The 11,430-nt window shown below is 41.3% G+C and overlaps 1 long non-coding RNA gene across 1 annotated transcript; it reads right to left on the bottom strand.

Moving 5' to 3' along the window:
- Nucleotides 1-878: 878 nt before the first annotated feature.
- LOC307198496 lies at nucleotides 879-10,136 on the bottom strand. Its single transcript, XR_013831639.1, has 4 exons — nucleotides 10,005-10,136; nucleotides 5,422-5,663; nucleotides 3,363-3,453; nucleotides 879-941 (listed from the first exon to the last, which is right to left on the bottom strand). It is a non-coding gene; the product is annotated as an uncharacterized lncRNA (long non-coding RNA).
- Between the last annotated feature and the right edge of the window lie 1,294 nt (nucleotides 10,137-11,430).

Here is an 11,430-nt window from a genome sequence, read left to right as displayed (position 1 = left end):
AAGGTACTTGTTTGGTTTGTGAAAAGAAGGAGTAGTGAGGAATGGCAGGTAGCTGCAGGCTGATGACACGTGATGTCCATATATATGTAGAACCAACACGCCCATAATTGCACCCATTTTCCATACCCAAATCCAAAGCCTTTATATCATTAATCCCAGGCAAAAATGGTAAGATTCATGTGTGTTACTATCCCACGGCTTCAAGACGCCTATAAACTAATATGAGTATGTCTTAGTTTTATCAGTGGAGGACAAACCAGGCTTCTATCACCAAGCCCCATTCCATAACAGGCAAACCAGTCCAAGACTTCTCTGAGTGCTGCAGGAGAGTCTATGGAAGGGGCGCTCACTCCACTGTGATGCCTAAAATGCCTTTGCACAGAGCAAACATTCAATACATGCTGAGTGAATGAATGAGTGAACTGGTGTCATAAAACAGGCTTATTTGAGGGAAATTCCATTCAACGGCTGGCATTCCTTCCTACCCATCTTAACTGTTAAGCTTGCCATCAGACAAAAATTTAATTATAAAACGTTAGAGTTGAGGAAATTTTAGAAACTTTCTACTCTCCAGAGGTATACAACTTTAATTTAGTGGTAAAAATCACTAGGAGTGATTTAGGAGTCTATCAGACCTGAGTCCAAATTCCACATCTACCATATTTTCGTGAGCAAATAACTACTTCTGAGGCTCTGTTCCATGTATGCATTATGGGATATCATAATAATACATACATTAATTGTATGACTATCAGGGGATGAAATGACACAACCCATTTGCCATGGTCGGCTAAGTAATTTGCACCAAGTAAGCACTCAAGACATTAGCCAATATTAATAGCGGAGAGATGAAAACAAAACTCTGGGACTGATGCCTACCTTAGTGGCCCCAGTGGTCATAATGACTTTCTTCCATTCAGCCTGCTCTCTTCTCACTAAGACTAAGGAAGAGAAGATGAACAAATTAGGAATAACAATTTGAAAATGGTTTTATACTCCCTGAATGAATGGAATTATAATAAAATGATTCATGAGTTCTGCAGAAATATGAGACTTTAGATCTTTACGTTAGTTCTCTACAAAACCAATTTATGGCCCTAAGATGTACCTTCCCACCCAGCCCCATCCTTACCAGGATCAAATATCATTGTAAATGGAAAAGTCAACAACACATAATCAACAAGCTAAGTTACAAGCCAGTGAAGTCTCGGAGGTTTGATAGGGAAAATTCAGATTTATCATTATATGTAAAAATAAGATGATATGAAGAACTCAATCTAAAAAATATTACCTGGAGATCTATAATCTCTACAATAGTGCTATAAAAAGTAAAGAGCTAGAAATCTATTTAGATGGTTTTCCTTATAAGAAGGCACTTTCTGTATAACTTCTAATGTACTATTGATGAGAACAATTCAACAAAATTCAAATAAATACCTGCAGATGTCCTACAAGAAGAAAAGAACAGAGTTAGATGTGACAGGGGATAACTGGACTTCAGGATGAGTAAGACCCTATACTTGACCTCAATAAATTAACATGAAATACAGTGGATGAGTCATGTACAGAATGTCAGAATTCTAAAAGGCCAAGCTAAGTACCAAAAGGAACATGTGGGGACTCTTAAGAAGGAAATAAAATATTGGTTAGTTGATTACGAAAAGGCAGAAGGGAGTAGGTTCCCTTTGGCTGCTCTTTGAAGAGATCACTTCCTTTCCCCCCTAGTCCTGAGGCTAGGGTGGCATGGGCAATAGAGGAATGTGGGGACTGAGAATCATTTCTACTCTCACCAGAGTGGCTGGAAGCAGATTTTCTTACCAGGATGTCATGTAGTAGTATGCTAATATTTAAGGGTTCTTGAGGTCAGAGAGAAGGGTTTGAATACTCCGGCTCCATCTCTTGCTGTGGGTCAAGTTTCTTACCTTTCCAACACCTCGGCGTCTTTATCTGAAAATTGGGGATGATGATAATGTCTCCCACCTGAGTGTGAGAACTACATGATATAGTGCATACGCAGGGCTAAATTTGGCGCCTGGCAAACAGAAAGTGCTCAGTACGGCAGGCGAGTGTAGTGACAATAAAGGCAAAGATGACGGGGGTAGTGCCGGTGCTGCTTCTGCCCCCAGAACAGGCTCTGACTGGGAGAGAGTTAAAGCACCTTTGGGTTCATGGGGGTTTATATATAAGCAACGGTTGATCAATGTGAGCTGGTTGTCCAAATGATTATGTGCAATCTAAGAAAAAAATGGGCCTCGGATCTGCTCAGCTACTTAATAATATTAGCAGCGGTAGTAGTCAAAGAAGCTAAATTTTATTAAGTGTTTATATGCCAAACAACGTGCTGAACGTTTTAAAAGGATTTACTCACTTATTACAACGAGGCTATATGCTAGGTCCTGATAATGTTATTCGTCTCTTTCAGATGTTGACTGAGCCTCAGACGGGTTACAAAAGCACCTAAGATCCTGTTGTCAGTACATGATGGAAATGAGTTCAAATCCAGCCTGTCTGACTTGTTCTTAATCACTAAGGTATGAAATTAAGCATGTTGCCCTTTGCCTGATTCTCCTCCTGAGGCCTGAATATTTCACTTAGCTGAGTGCAGAAGAGAGAAAATTCTCTCTCCTTGACCCAACTTGGCATCAATATCCAACTCCCCTTCTCAAAATGGGTTGCTTCAATGAGCAGCAATGAATGCCAGGTCGTGGACCAGTCACCTTGATGACTAAGAGTCAGACACTAGGGAAAGAAAATGCTCTGTGACAAACCTACCCTTGTACAGAAACAAGACAGAAATGGGGGGACAGGGCAGAAGATAATGGAATAAGGCATAGGAAAAATAGCACCTGGCATCGTGACAGTAATAATAATAATAGTAGTAGTAGTAGTAATAGTAATAATAATAGACTTTACTATGCTCTAGGCACTGTATTAAGTGCTTGGTGTAAGTGACTTCATTTTAACATTGAAAACAAGTCTATGGGGATGAAATATTATTAACATCATTTTATAGGCAGGAGTATTGAGGTTCAGGTAATCAGGTAAATTGCCCAAGCTCATATGGTTAGCAAGTGGAAAGCAGAGATTTGAACCAGCACCTACACTCCTAACCATTATGCTATAACCATTATGCTGAAGACATAAGAATTCCAATGGTCTTTCCCCATAACCCACTCCTGCACTCCAGACTTAAATAGTCCAAGATCAAGAGAGAGCAAGCTTGGAGTTGCCACTCTTCAGTAAGTGTCAATCATTTCAAAACAGTGTATTTGCTAACAAGATGCAGTTCCTGTCATAATCTTCTCAACCAGGTATCAAGAAACAGGAAGCAAAGATTCAAGTAACAGTATGTTCCTACTTACGAGGAAGGTGGGACAGCATAGTTGACACTGGGCTTAACTGTTCTGGAAAACGTGGTCCCAGTAGGCATACACGCTGGTACATTTTCCCCACCTACCAAATACAAAAGAAGTATTTCATTTCCATGTTGCTCTTCAAAGTTCCACCTCATTCGTGCCTGTCATTCATCCTCTGGCCTCTTCCTGTCTCCATTTCTGTACAGAAAGGTGCTGAGTCTCTGCTCTCGGATACGAAAAGGGTGTGTTAGGAGAGGGAGCCATGGTACCTCGATGTCTTTTTTTTTTTTTTTTCATCTTAATTCTATTATGCCAACTCCACTGAACTTAATTAGAGTGAATACAGAATTACACAATTACCCTCTGTTCTATTCTTCAGATGTTATATTTTGATAAAATTTACGACATGCTGCTCTCCCCTTGAACACCAGATGAACACTAGAAATGGATGTGTGTTGACATAAAATCTGTTATAATTACAATTAAAGTACAGCTTACATAATGATAGTGTTATCATAAAATTATAGATGTGTAGAGACAACGTGGTCATGCATTTTTTAGTATAAGTACATGCTTAGACCAATATCTGTTAGCGGAATGAAGATGGAAGAGAATTTTGGTTAAGCCACAAAGGCTGTTTAAGGACTTGCAGATAGCTAAGGGAAACTCAAAGACCAGTAAGATAATATTTCCCCTGCCATGTTTTCAATTGCAAAGTGAAGGGAAGATGTGAAAGTAAGTACCCCTATGGAAATTACAAGACAAGTACATTTTTTTCCTTGAATACCTGGGTAAATGCTTAAATTCTAATGTATATCACTGATGCAAATTTTCAACTGAGTTTGATAAATCATAAAATAATAATTATACATATATGTATATAAAACTGCATGGAACTAGACAGTTCAGAATTACTTCTAATTAAAGAGGTACCCTATGACAACTAACTTAAACCTTACAAAATATGGTTCCAAGTACCCTATCAGAGTGAAAAGTAGGAGACTGAAAGGTTTACTGTAAATGTTTGTAGTCATGGTGTCTTAACTAAAACTACTGTGTCACAAATACTATTAAAATAATTGTGACATTTTATTCACTTTTACTGCAAACAACAAAACAAACTATAGGTATTTTTTCATTTCAGGTAATTATTTTAGCTAACAGTTATTAAATGTTTTGAGAAGACAGAGTGCTAATTGCATTACTTCATTTTATCTTTAAAATAGCGCTTCCATGTAATTATTCTTAATATCTCCATTGTATTAAAGTGTATCTCTAGTTTAGACCTTTCTTCAGAACTGCAGACTTGTGTATCCAACTGTGTACTCAGCATCTCTACTTGGACGTCACGAAAACATCTCAAATCTTATACCTCCAAAACTGGTCTTTAATCCCCCAAACATGCTCTACCCCAAACTTTTTCCATCTTAGGTGACAGTAACCACACCTTTCCAGTTCCCCAGGCCCTAAATCTCGAATTCACCCTTGACCCCCTCTTCCTTTCCATTCTTGCATTCAATCTACCACGAAATGCTGTCACAACCTTCCCAATGTGCCACTTCTGAGAATTACCAGCCGCTAGCAGCCTGGTGCAGGCCACCAACATAGACCTCGAGGATCCTGTAGTCGCCTCCCGAGATTCTCCCTGACTCCACTCTCTCCCCACATCCTCAAGGCCACAGATAGAGTTACGCTTTTCAAACAAGAGACAGTTCATGCCACACCTCGGCTAAAATCCTGCCCCTGGCTGCCTACATTTAGAGTAAAAGACACAATGCATGTGATGGCCTCCCAGGACTTACCCAATCCATCCCATCACATATCCGACCTCCAGCCCTCCTGCTGTCTCTTCCTCCCCACTGGCTAAGTCAGCCAGGGTGGCCTCCTTGATATTCCTCCAAGCTGCCCGGCATATTTCTGCCTTAGAGTTTTGGGACTGGTTATTCTTGCTCCCAGGGAGTGGTCTCCCCATCATACATTCTGACAACTCCCTCACTTCAAGTCTTTGCTCAAATGTCAACTTATAAAATCCACCCTGACTACCCTATTTAAAATCAGAACCTACCTGTACACTCCTCCAGCACTCCCAACCCAAGCCTCTTCAGGGAGCTTCACATCCTTTTCCTTATCCCGTAGCACCCATCAACTTGTGACAAAGCATAGAATTTATTTATAACATCCGTTTCCACACGAGAGTGTAAGGAGGGAGAAAGCATGCAAGAAGGAGCACGCAGGCAAAGGCTCTTGTCTAATTTATTCATTGATACGTCCAAGCACAGAGAACAGGAAGATGCTTGATAAACAGTCCTGAAAAAGATACAGATGAGGAAACTAGTAGTAAAGCTCAGAAAGTTTAAGCAACTTCTTCAAGGTTCTAGAGCTAGAAGAGGGTCACAGTAGAATTCACACTTGGGGATGTCTAACTTCAAATCTCTTAGCCGCTCTGCTATCTTTTTTTTTTTTTTTCTTTGCGGTACGCAGGCTTCTCACTGTTGCGGCCTCTCCCGTTGCAGAGCACAGGCTCCGGACGCGCAGGCTCAGCAGCCATGGCTCACAGGCCCAGCCGCTCCGCAGCATGTGGGATCTTCCCAGATCAGCTCACAAACTCTCAACCACTGCGCCACCAGGGAAGCCCCTCTCTGCTATCTTAAGTCCATGCAATTCAGGATTTGTTTTAATCAGTGCCATGGAAATTCTCACTCCACTGAATAGGATCACTGAAGTGTTCTCTGTCTAGATTTATATACATATTTTCCATTTAAACAAAGGAAACAGAAGAGGGGAATTCATCATGTGTTATTGCGGTAGTTTTACAGCAATTTTAGCAATAATGACATTTAAGTAATAGTGATATTTAATGATAGCATAATAATAATAAAATAATAGCTCTTAAATGTATTGAAGACGAATCGCATGCTAAACTCGGTGCTAAAATATTTCCATGTATATTTTGTGCAAAATCCTTATGCATATTCTATCAGATGAGCTTTATGTGTAACTCCACCAGGCATACTTCTCTTATTCCGCTTTCAAAGATAAGGAAATTGATGAGAAGTGTGGTAACCGTTTGATCAAGATGAGACTGGTAATAAGTTGTGAGTATGAATTTAAATTCAGATCTAACTCCAGAATTTGATTCTCAATCCATACATGAAAATTCTGATAATTCCTTTGATAAGGGTATGTTCTCTCCTGGAAAACATCCCCCATTATGTCTGCCTGTGCTCATACCTTCAGAACACAGTCAAGTTTGAAACATGATAAAAATGTTTAAATAGTGTGCTTTAATAAATGGAAATATCTTCATCTAAACAATAACACAAAAAGGCAGGCTGAGCCCTTTGAAGTGGCTTCGTTGCTATCCTCCATCCAGAACAAGAGAAGGAATCAACAGCTGCAGAGTAAAGAAAGCATGAAACCCAGAGATGGAGGATTCTGTAAATGACCAATTACAAGACTATTAAGCCACACTTTCATAGCAAGAGGCAAAATGTTCCATTAAACTGAAAATTCTTCTACCCCTCACTCCAAGGCCCACACAAACATTAATGTTGCATTTATTAGGATGTATTTCCTGTGCTCTATCAACGTGACTTTCAGCAACTGTATTAATACAGTCCTTTCGCTTTGCACATATATCTGAATGATGGATTCCATTACTGGAGTTTTGTAGAAAGAGTGGAGTGACTGAAGTAAAGTTTGGGAAGAGCCATCATAATCCATAATGATGGGCACTGAATCAGGACAAGAAGAAACCTCTCTTCTCATTTACTTGAATGAAAATTCTACTATATATTTATTGCCTCTGTACAGGGCCATCTGTTGAATAATGGAAAACAAGCATCTTTCATTTGCAGGTAGGATTTGTGTGCTCAAGTTTCGATGGGCCTGCAGAATTAATCTTGTTTTAGAAATGAAATAAAATGTAATTTCTTACTGTAAGTAGATGTGGTTAAGCAACTGGCAACTTTGATGTCTTTAAATCACTGCAGTTTCAGGGTAGGCAAATCTATAATTATTTCAAGCACTTCTTTATTGGTGCAACAACTGAGCAGTGTACATAGTGGTCAACAACCTGGGCATTGTCAGACGACTTAAGTTTGAATCTAGACTTTGCCACTCACCAGCTATGTGACTTTCAGCTATGAGAAGCACTTTCTTCAGCTTTACAGTGTGGATTATTATATGCCCTTTGCAGAACTACTGTAAGAACTAAATGTATATGGGCACAGTGGCTCATAGTAAGGGCTCAGATTAGTACTGTGGTCACTACTAGTAGTATTGAAAAGAAATTAGAACTTCTATTCTCATAAAGTGGGATATGTGTCCCTTTATCATTGTAATTTCATATCATTTTACTTTTGACCTTATAATTTAATAGCTTGATCCAAGAAACATTTAGCAGTAAATATAATTGAAAGATTACCTGTCAAACATGAAATACTGTAGTATCAAGTGTGCTGGCACAATACTCTTCTCAGATAATTAACCTGTAAAAATATGTTATTGTCTTCTTTTTAATTAAGCACATTGAACATATATATTTACTGTGCCAATTGGCGAAAGGTCCATTAATTAATCAGTCTAACTATATGTTGCATAAACGTCTTCTAAACATAATCGTATATGTATTTTATTTGTTGGGAAAATGTGTTTGAGATTGTTCTTTTCTGCCTATTTAAAGTAAAAGAGGGTGAGAAGTAGAGTTAGGCTTAATGTACTTTGTACTCCATTATGCCATGAAAATGCTTCTGTGCCCTGGAGACAACAACACAAGATTTGCTTTAATGACAAGAATCAAGTATGTTCTAAAGCTTCCAGGTAGGAGGCGTAGAGGTTGCAGTTTATATCAGAAGTATTTGCTCTCTCTCTCAACTGCGTCTAGATGGGAAAGATGTGGTCACAAATGCTTCAAGGTGATATAGTAAATGTTGGAAAGAGGGGGGGTAGAAGGCAGATTTTTGAATATCTCAGACCTGAGCTAGAAGGATTTTATTTAAAGAAAATAGCGGATACGATTTTTCACTTAAGGAATGCCAGTCAGCAAACCTGACATTAATGTAGGAAATTAGCTCTTTTAGCTATGATGCTTTCAAATGCACATTACTGAAAACAAATTCAAAATAGTCAAAGGAAATTTAAAAACAAAAACCAAACAACAACAACAACCTCAACAAACAAGTACTAGAAGTTCAGGGATGCAGCCATATTCAGATACAGTTGGATCTGGAAGTTCCAGAGTATCAGCAGGGTTCCAGCTCTCTCTCCATCGCTCAGCCCTGCTTACCTCTGCAAGACTTTATTTTACAGAAAGTCTCTTCTTGTGCTGGATGGTCACTGGGAGTCCCAGAGTCATATCTCCCCAGCTTAGAAATTCCAGAGAGAAAAGACAATTCTTCCATTTCTCTCTGAGACAAAAGTCCTGGGGAGGAGTCTGATAGACTTAGCCGAGGTCCGATGCCTACCCATGAGCCAATCACCTGCTTTACTGGAGTTCAGTCCCTGGGCGACTCATCCCCGGGGCCCGTGAGGAGGCAGGATGGCATTATCTGGCAGTTCTCCAAGAAAAGCCTGCTGTTTTCGTAAGATGAAAGGGGAGAGGACATGGATAATGAAACCTGTATCTGCTTCTGTAAAATCCACAGAATCTTACTCCCTGCCCTGTGTCGATGACCATGCAGTAAGCTGACCCAGGAGGTCATTTTTCCCACAACAGTCTTTATATATATGACTAAGGAACACACTGGTAAAAGAATATGGGAGAAAGTCTGAGTATGACAAGTCAGCTAGACTGATATTAACTAAAAAAGCTGTGTGAAAATATCCTTAAAAAGTTGCCCCCAACTCACTCAAAGTCCAAAGTTGGAGCTGGAAATACAATGTCATGGAGTTTGGATAAGAACAGGTTTTCTCCAAGCTGAACTATATGACACAGAGATTAGAGACTTCTAGAAACTTTACTTTTTCAAAGAAAAAACATCACATGAGAAAAATGAGGCCTAGAAAAATTAAATGACTTAAGCTAACTAATGGCAGGACTGAGACTAGAGTATACTTTGTGTAATTGGCTATGGTCTTTTTTTTGTTTGTTTTTTTTGTTATCACTTCAGAACGAGACAAACTTAAAGAAAGGAAACACAACCAAAACTCAGTGGTTGGAAAAGAGATGGATGTGAACGCCCACTTGTTTCTTACGTATAAAGTTACCCCTCGCGGTGTTTTGGAGGAGAAAACGCTGGCTCTTCCCAACGTTGGTTACAGGCACAAAGATTCCAAAGACAAGACAAGTGCTTTGCAAACAAAGTAACTAGAACCAGCTCAGGCTTCCCCGCGCCGGGTCCTACGTTCCACGGTCAGAACCACCAACTGTATCCCCCCGGGTAACAAGGTGATTCAGAAAAGCTGGCGCCTTCAGAGAAGGGAGAAAACTTAGCCGGGAAGAGAGTCAGGAGGAAACTTGCTCAGCTTCTTGCTGGGGTCTGAAACGATCCCAATAGAGTCCTTAAACCCCTCAGGTTTCCCCAATCAAGCACCCTCGCCTCCAACCTGGGCCACCCCAGATCTGACTATCAGACGACAGAAGTCTGCGGACGCACGGAGAGCTGACCACCCCACGAGAGGGACCTACGCGCGGCCGCGCCCACTCACCCGCCGCTCCCCGGGAGACGGGAGACCAGCCCGGGGTCCAAGTCCTCGGCGTGGCAGACTCGCCCCTCTCCGGGCCCGGCTCCAGCTCACCTCGGCGCGGCCCGCCTGGGCGCCGCCATCTTGACCACATAGGGGGCCTCGCGCCGGAGGCCCCTGAGCGGGCGCCCTGAGCGGAGCCGGAGCGCCGGGGAGGCCCAGGTCGGCGTCCTACGTCCCCCGCGCGCTCGCGCCCCATCCACGAGCGACGAGAGTCCCGCACGCAGCGCCCGACCCAGGCTTCCGCGGAAACGGCGCCCCGCGCAGCCCGCACCGCGGCTCAGGCGGCGCCGAGGGCGGCCCGGGCGGAAGAGCGGGCGCGGGGCACGCGCTCGGTAACCTGGCAACGCGGAGCAACCCGGCGTCTCCGGCGAACCCCAGCCCTCCACCGCGAAGAAGCACGGACCCCCGCACCAGCCGCCCAGCCCGCGCCGCCCCTCGGTCGCTCCGCCCGCCGCTGCCCGCTGGCTATGGTCTTTTAAATCCATGATACAACGTCTATATGTAACAAATCTGTTAAACCCTAAATGTTTATGATACTCAAGTAATCCATTATCTGAATTATTCTTGAAGATAAAACATCCAAGACTTCTTAATTGTATGGGTATACATACATAAAATACACGTGGAGGTAACTTCAAATATAGTATGTGCCTGTCTCTATTCCTTCCCTCTCCGCTCTTTTAAAAAATGCCCCTTTAAAAATTGCCCACTCACCATCTGTTAGGTAAATTTGCTGAAACACAGTAAATGTGGAGACAGAAATTGTTATAGAGACTATTCCAAATGACACTGACACCTGTATTTATGAAATTTTTAAAAGGGTAAGTTAGAGTTGTTTTTTTTTTTTAAATCCCACTATAGTAACACCACATCATCCTAGGTGCCCAGTTCTATCCAATTACATAAGATGGAGAAAGAGAGAGAGAGAGAGAGAGAGAGAGAGAGAGAGAGAGAGAGGAGAAAGAGAAAGAAGAAAGGAAGAAAACCAAGTACTTATGTATAAAATGTTGCTCCCAAAGTTTGAGATTATACTCAAGCATCAATGAACAGAAGGAAAACACTTACAAATTTACAAATGTATTTCATTTATGGTATGAGGGACACAGGTTTAGATTTGCAACACGCTCCCACAAGGGTCAAATTGACCACTTTTTTCTATTAGTTGCTCTCGAGAGAACAAAACAATGGAAACAGATGCCATTCAATTCCAAGTCTATAGCTTAGACCATGTCACTGCACATGAAATATTGTTCATTCAGAGTCAGCACATAGCAAGAGTAATTTATACTCTCAGAGTGTTTGCTCTCAAGTCAATAGCAGAGAAGCCTTGAATAAAAACGTTCCCATTACTTTCCATTGTAATAGATCTTACTTATAGCCCATGAAA

Source organism: Stenella coeruleoalba (genome assembly GCF_951394435.1).
Source record: "Stenella coeruleoalba genome assembly, chromosome: 1".
NCBI classification, from domain to species: domain Eukaryota; kingdom Metazoa; phylum Chordata; class Mammalia; order Artiodactyla; family Delphinidae; genus Stenella; species Stenella coeruleoalba.
The sequence above is the reverse complement of the archived record's forward strand: the minus strand, read 5'-3'. Positions and strand labels throughout refer to the sequence as shown.